The sequence below is a fragment of the Mesocricetus auratus genome, unplaced genomic scaffold (genome assembly GCF_017639785.1).
Source record: "Mesocricetus auratus isolate SY011 unplaced genomic scaffold, BCM_Maur_2.0 Super-Scaffold_100001, whole genome shotgun sequence".
Lineage (NCBI taxonomy): Eukaryota > Metazoa > Chordata > Mammalia > Rodentia > Cricetidae > Mesocricetus > Mesocricetus auratus.
The window spans coordinates 5,913,068-5,921,013 of NW_024429187.1; the positions used below are offsets into that span (position 1 = coordinate 5,913,068).

At 42.8% G+C, this 7,946-nt stretch overlaps 1 long non-coding RNA gene across 1 annotated transcript; it reads right to left on the reverse strand.

The window, feature by feature from the left end:
• Positions 1–3,830: 3,830 nt before the first annotated feature.
• On the reverse strand, positions 3,831–7,488 carry LOC121139739. The gene is made up of 3 exons (XR_005876654.1): positions 7,294–7,488; positions 4,799–4,837; positions 3,831–4,135 (listed from the first exon to the last, which is right to left on the reverse strand). It is a non-coding gene; the product is annotated as an uncharacterized LOC121139739 (long non-coding RNA).
• Positions 7,489–7,946: the final 458 nt, after the last annotated feature.

Below are 7,946 nucleotides of genomic sequence, written 5' to 3' on the forward strand. Positions count from 1 at the left end.
AAACATTGTATCACAAAAGTGTGATTTTCAAAATCTACACTTGCTGCTTCAGTGCTTATTTTGGAGACCCATGCTCTCGTTGGTGTAAAAAACAATTCCAGTTGGCTGTTTCAAAGTCAGCAATGCTTTAACATTTTCTCTTAGCCCCAGAATTTGCTTTAGCACCAGGAGATGCTCACGATGAGAAGTGGAAAGAAACGGGGGCATAGTAGAGTGGACTGCTCTCTGAAGCCTGAACAACTAAGGATTACCTAGGTGTGTGCATTCTGTCTTCAGCATTCCCGATTTTCAAGGACATTGGCCAACCTGCCACCACCAGAAAGGCGGAGCTTCCGGAAACTCAGAGTCCTCTTGCCAGGATGTGTCTCTGAGACGATGAGGCTTAGATGCTCCTCTCAGAGGAGGGCGAGCCCCCTGCCATCAGCTGGGTTCTTAGTTGTCTACGATGGCTCTTGACATTGTATCCCTTCTTCTCTAAGATACAGCATATGTTGGGTGAGGTTACTCATGGATGCAAGCTGATGTCAAGAGAATAGCCTTTAGAGACTGATGACGTACACTTGTCTAGAGAACACGGGACCCTGGGCTAGACCTACAACAACACAGAAACTGGGAGTGGATGGTGGTGCGTGACTGTAAACCCAGAGTGTGGGAATTAGAAACAGGAGGATTGAGGGGCTTATAGCCTCCCTCAGCTACATCGTGGGTTTGAGGTTATGCAAGACTATATGAGACACTGAAAAAGCCTTCAAAATAAAAAGAAGACTTGTAACATGGAACACTTTGGTACAGTTCTGAAGCAAACAAAAACAAAGAGCACAGGGGCTGAGCTTGTGGGTGGGGGTCTTCACTTCATCTGATACCTGCTGTTGCGATCTGAGGATTTCATGTTGTTTCAGTATAGAAGGTGCAAGGATAAGCAAAATATTTAGTGTCAAGATTTCACATCTCATCTCTAGAAGAATGGTCTTCCTGACTTACCCACTCATGCTACATTCTTTCTGGAACAATCTACCACTGGGGTGATAGAAGTCTGAGGACAAATGCATCTTGGAAAGTCACCACTCTACCTATGCAAAGATTGCCCAGACACCTTGCAGAATTCAAGGGACAGGAGTTTAGAATTAGAGGTTCAGAAAAAGATGGCACCTGTGTGTCAGGGAAAGGAATGCAGCCTTGGCACGGAAGTCCCATGCAGTCAAGTGTCAACGCTGATTCCAAATTAAAACTTGCATTTTAACTTGTGATTCCTGATGCATTTATCCATCTGTGCATACTTTACTGAGTGACAAGTTCTTGTGAAAGAATCATCCATTAATGAAGCCATTAATATCTTTATTCAGAAAGGCAGTTCTACTTTTAGATCTCCTGAGGAAAGTTCATACAGTTTTCCAGATGGCTTCACTATTTCCATAAGAACAGTGTCTTATACATATTCTCACCATCACATTTCCCCATATTCTCATCAATGTTTATTGATGAGAGATGTGTGTGGGATTGACTTTAATAGATCTTTTTAAAAACAATGTGAGTTAGTGTTTGGAGGTGTAAATATATCTCTCTCTATGGAATACTATGCAGCCATGAGAGTATGACATTCCATCATTTGTGACAACATGAAGGGACCTAAATAGAATTAATTGAATAAGTCAAGCACAGGAGAATGGGCACTGTGAAATCTTATTCTTAAGTGATCTTATACAAATGGATCTCATAGTGAGGTAGCCAACACGGTCTGCAGAGGGTGAGAAAGGGCTGGAGAAAGGTTGGTCAATGGGACAATGTGGAGATAGAATGAAGAAGGCTGGGTATCCTGTGGCATTCTTAGTAATGAAGCATAGTTTGCCTCAAATTAGCTGGAAGAAAAGATTTTGAATGCATTCACTATGCAGGAACTATAAAAAGCTTAAAACCATATGCTAAGTACCCTAATTTGATTGTTATTTAATGTACAAATGAATCAAAACATTATGCTGTACCCCGCAAGCATATATAATTTAAATTTTAACTAAATGTGTGTGTGCGTGTGTGTGTGTGTGCGTGTGTGTGTGTGTGTGTGTGTGTGTGTGTGTGTGTGTGATTGTGCCTTGGCGTGCCCATGGAGTCCAAACAACAGCTTACAGGAATGAGTTTGTGCATCAGGAGCACAACCTTGAGGGACTGGGGACATTACTCAGCTGTAGAGGTCTTGTCTAGAGAGCACGGGGCCCTGGGTTAGGTCATAGCAATGCATAAACTTGGCATGGACACAAACACACACACACACACACACACACACACAACCTTCATACACAAATAATATAAAAAATTTAAGGAGAGAAAATGTATCTATGTCTGCCTAAGATTTCCCATGCTGGAGAATATAGGACTTTGGTCTCATTCTTGAAGTACAAGGTGTTTTCTTTCACTTGAGGCTGTATTTATTCCCAGTAGAGACACAAGCCAACACTGAGTGCCAACCCTCTGTCTCCCTCATTCTCTCGGGTGCCCCCAGGTTAGCATGAGGCCTCAGTCTGGAGAGGACAGTGTATTTTTCCAGGGTGCCCCCAGGTTAGCATGAGGCCTCAGTCTGGAGAGGACAGTGTACTTTTCCATGGTGCCCCCAGGTTAGCATAAGGCCCAGTCTGGAGAGGACAGGTTAACATAAGGCCCAGTCTGGAGAGGACAGGTTAACATAAGGCCTCAGTCTGGAGAGGATAGTGTATTTTTCCAGAGTTTCTTGAGTGATTTGCTTTCTATCACATGTTGGTTACAGCGTGGAGAGTCAAATTCTGTATCGTCTTGTCACCCCTTAATAATTTAATAAGTATTGTCAAAAAGTGGCCCCAAAAGTCACTCCCGTCTTCTCTCAGTTGTATAGCACTGACTAAATTGCCAAAATGGTTATTATATATTTTTCTTTGGGGGACAATGAAATTAACCTTGTCAATGATGTTCAAATTTACTGTTATATAAAACAAGCTCGTGTCACATGGTCACTGAGGTATTCAGGGAGGAGGTAGAAGCCTTAAGTTGCTGGAGAAGGTGACAGTGTCAGCTTCATGACATCTGTTTTGTGCCATCCGTAAACGGAAAACCAAGTAACCCAGGCTCTCTGTGATATGAGCGATTCTCAGGCAGGTAGTAAGCGTTGCCAGATACCTCATAGCGTGAGCCTTTTTAAGTGAAGGAGGGGGTTAAAAGCTGTGAGTGAACTGTTGGCAGAATTAAGGCAGGGCACTTCGGAGTCATGCAGGCTGTCTCAGACTCAAATGCCATGATTCCAAGCAGAGGCCTGTCTTTCTGGACAACTGCTCTGAGGCCAACTGTCATGCAGCTCACGCTGGACCAAAGATGATTCACGCAAGGCGTGGGGAGAGCAGGAGAGGGGGAGACTTCCAGATCCACTAAGAATGACAGAATTTAAAATGTACGGATTAGTCCTACAATTTCCATTTAGTATTTTGGGTCATGGTTGAGAATGATTAGACTATAGTTAAAATTAGGGGTTTTCATATTAATAAAGCCTAATTAATGACTTTGTTCTAACTAAAACTTGTTTGTAAAATATGTCATTGTCGCTGAGAACCAAATGTTTTTGCTTTATTAGAAATGGAAGGCTTACCTTGTAATGGCTTATTTAGAGCTAGCTCGGCCTTAAAATATACAGCAGTGTATGGTTCAGAGTATGCATTATTTTATTAGTAGAACTATGCATTTCTACAACGAATAAACTAAAAATGGATTGTACATTAATGTTGTAGTATTTTTAACTTATGAAAAAAGTGAGTCAAAAAAGACCCAACCCGTAAAGTGTCACTATAGCAACAATGTAAATGCTACTTTATTAAAACCATTGATAACACATGAGGCTTAAAGGAACACATGAGTAGACATGTAGGGTGGACAGGATGGAAACCAGAGACAGCTTTTAAAAGTGTAAGCAACAAGCCTGACTCTGAAAACATATACCTCTTTTTTAATGTATTTATTTTTATTTTATGTGCATTGATACTATGCCTGCATGTATGTCTGTGTGAAGTTATCAGATTTTGAAGTTAAGACCATTGTAAGCAGCCACATGGGTGCTGGGAATTGAACTTGGATCCTCTGCGAGAGCAGTCCGTGCTCTTAACTGCTGAGCCATCTCTCCAGCCTGGAAAACAGATACCTCTTGACATCTGCTGCAGACCCTCTCGTTGGACTTTACCAAAGACTCACGTTGCCCCGCTAATCATCAAAAGGCACCCGAAATTGTGTTCACTAATGTTGATATATTTTTCATGTTCAGATACATGCTTCAGTTTCCTGTCTCGCTCTATGTCCTCGTTCTATCTCTTCCAAAAATGGCGGTGGGCAAAGGCACTTGTGTGTGAGAATGTAGATTGAATTCATGAGACTCCTGTAGAGGTCAAAGGATTTCTGTCCTTGGTCCTTACCTCCTACCTTCTTTGAGACAGGATCTATTTATTGTTCACAGCCGTGTGACAGGCTAGACGGTCAGCGAGCTCCAATGATTCTGCTCCTCTGTGGCCCATCTCACTGTAGAAGCACTGATAGACATGTCTGCTGCTGTGCCCACCTCTGCCTGGCCTCTGAGGACTCACACACAGGTCCTCATACCTGTATGGCAGGTACTCTACCCTCTGCCCCCTGAGTCACCTTCAGTTCCCCGTGTCTCCTCTTTTATCTAGATATCTACATAGAAATGCATACTTTGGCTTTCTTCCAAAAAGGTTTAGTTTGAGCTAGATGTGTTCTAGTTCCTCCTCTGCCCCTTCATTCTGCCCAAGGGGCTGAGTCCATAGGCCATACTCACAGGCTTCAATTCATTTGGTTTGGCCTGCCACTGGGGAACCTGGGAAAGAGATGAACAATTACTAATTTATATAACAAGACATGCTAAGAAACAGGATGTTTCTTAATATCCTTAATATTGCAGAGATTCAGACAGATACGGCAGAAGGCAAACCTAATGTTCATACAATGTCTACACTGAAGTGATGTTCATATGTGCTAGCTAGTTTTTGTAGGTGCAAAGATTAAGATACATGGGACTAGGATAATACAGGTTAATTTTATCTGGGGAGAAGTCACTTACTTGAGAAACCAAAAGCCCCATTAAGTTCCAGTTCTGCGGATCAACACCTAGTTGCTCTCCGTGACCCAACCGGAAACAAGAGAGCAGAAGCCTGTCGGGGACCCCAGACCAAATTCCACACGCTATCTTACGCACCTGTGACCACGCCCAAACAGAAGCGGTCAGCACCACAGGTGCATCTGGTAGATCTCTCACTACAAGGTTTTGTTTAAATACTGCAGAAATTTATTTGGGCTTGAGGTACTTGGTCATACATGTAGATGAGGCTGGAAATGCTGATCGCCCATATCCTCTTACCTTAGCTTGACTGTGGAAACACATATCTGCCATTCCCTTGAATGCAACCTCTCTGTCCTAACTATTGGAAGCAACTTCTCCCTGCGGAGGTCGCTTGATGATAAAACTGCACAGTTATTTCACAAATCGATAGGCATTCCTTGGTATTTCCCCATCATCTCCAAAAGAGAGCTCAAAGAAACATCCTGAACTTGGGAGATACCTAAGTTGGTAAAGTGCTTACTTTGCAAGATAAACGCCCAGAACCCATGTCAAAAACAGGGTGTGGCGGTGGGTGATGCATGCAATCCCAGCTCTGAGAAGGCAGAGACAGGAAGATCCCTGGGGCTCACTGGCGAGACTGACTAGCCTGCTTGACCTCAGTCCTAGACCAATGAAAGAACCTGTCTCAAAAAGAAAGCAAAAACAAATATGAAACAATAACAAAAACCACAGAGTGGAAGGTGTCCTGAGAGATACATGTGAGGCTCAACTCTGGTTTCCCCATACAGACATAAACATGTACATGCACAACCACTCTTGCACACACAGGAGCTCTCTCTCTCGCTCTCTCTCTCTCTCGTTCTCTCTCTCTCTCTCTCTCTCTCTCACACACACACACACACACACACACATGCCTACAAAGACAAGAGCTGATGCAGAACATGGCCTATTTATAAAGAGAGTGAAAAATAAAATCATAACATGTTTCAGGGGGAATGTAGCTTGTATGATAAGTAGTCCTTTCTCAAGATGACTCTCTGAGAAGGGTTACACACCCAGGACTTGTGATTGATGGCTATCAGGGAATGGTATTAACATTTTGCTTAGTTGGATAACTGATGCATGGGGTGACTGATGAGTCATACTTAACGAGGTAGAAAATGCTAGAATTTCTTGTTACTTTGTGAGGAAAAGAAATACAAGACAATCTAATGAAAAGCTTTAGGGATAGGCATGGGGTAAATAGAATGTTGCACAGATGCATACAACCACTCGTGAATAAGGACACCTCCTCCACTCACTCAGGACAGCCACACCCTCAGCTTCTTCAAAAAGTACTGCAGAAGATATCTGCAATGAGTCAGAGATTATTGTAGGGGGTGGTATGCTACAACAAGAGAAATGAGTTCTATTATCTCAATGAAAAAATGGGATCTTGGAGACATAGAAATGGATGAACATTGGCATCCAGAGTGAACTCAATTACCCTGAAAACCTACAGGGACCAGGGGTAAACAGAAGATTTTGACACTGAGCAAGTTATAACAGTAGCTAATTCATCATGGATTCCCAAGAAACTCAGTGAAGGTTTAGGCTACAGAAAGTGATGCAAAAACATTTCTAGAGCTGCAGTCAGAGACCTAATATGAATTCCTGTAAGAGGGTTCATAGATTCTCACCAGATTTTCATTTTTCAGATAATCCAAGTTCAAACATTTAATTGAAGCAGAGAAAAACTTTGTAGGGAAATGTGCTATAATGAAATCCTCAGGTGTATCCCCTTAATTCCATCCCAAGAGTCTCATAAGTGACCTAATGGCCATTAACTAGGGGGAAATGTCCATGCCTTGCAGAGGTTACCAGACACTAACTCTCAATGGATGCTACGTATTGGAGATTCACAGTGGTGCATGTGTCTGTTAAAGTGGGGCTTTATGAAGGACAAGATCAAATGAAATAGATGTGAAAATCGTTCACACAGTTGGCTCAGAGAGACTGCAGACCTTCCCAGAACCAGAAAGATTAGCTGAAAATATAACCAAGAAGGACAGAAGCTCCAGGTAGATTACCTGGTGCGCAGTAGGAAAGCCATCGTGTGGCATGATGAACCGAATGGAAGACTCCCCCAAGCCACCCGTCCGCTAAACCTCTTTGCCTTATCAGAAGCCACGGGAACGGCTGCATTTCTATCTGGAATAGAGACCCATGCTCACATCTGAAGACCTGAGGTTTCTGGACATCAGTTCCGACAATACATCTTGTCAGTTTGGCCAAGTTCTTCTAATGCAGACATTCTCTTTTCTGTTTGTTACATTATCACCTCTTTACACATTCTCTTTTCTGTTTGTTACATTATCTTCTCTTTACACATTCTTTAGTAGCTCTGTTCTCCCAGGGCATCAGAAGGCTGAAGTGCAGTGGGAAGGAATGTTTGGTTTCCAGGGCCCTTGGTGGAAAGCGTCACTTCCTGATTGGGGTTGATTGGTCAGAAACCTGACCCACAGCGTCTGTGCATTTCTGCACCATGACTTGGTATGGGCAGAGCCTTCTAGCAGCTAGTTCTGGAGTGACTTTAACTTGTGTTCATGATGCAATAGTTCTAAAAGCGACTTGGAAGAGTAGCAGACTGAAACACTTTAAGAAATGAAAAAAGAGAGATACAGGTCAATCAAAAACACCCAACAAAGACAACAAGAGTAGCCCATCACACTGGGAGAAAATGCAAGGTAACTCATCGAATCCAGGGGCTTGTGAACATCCAGGAGACAGTGCCAGGAAGACCCATGGAGGCAAATTTTTGGATTCCTGTAAGAAAGAGAAGCAGAGAACAGAGTGCTCTTTGGTGAGGCATCCAGATGAAAGAAAA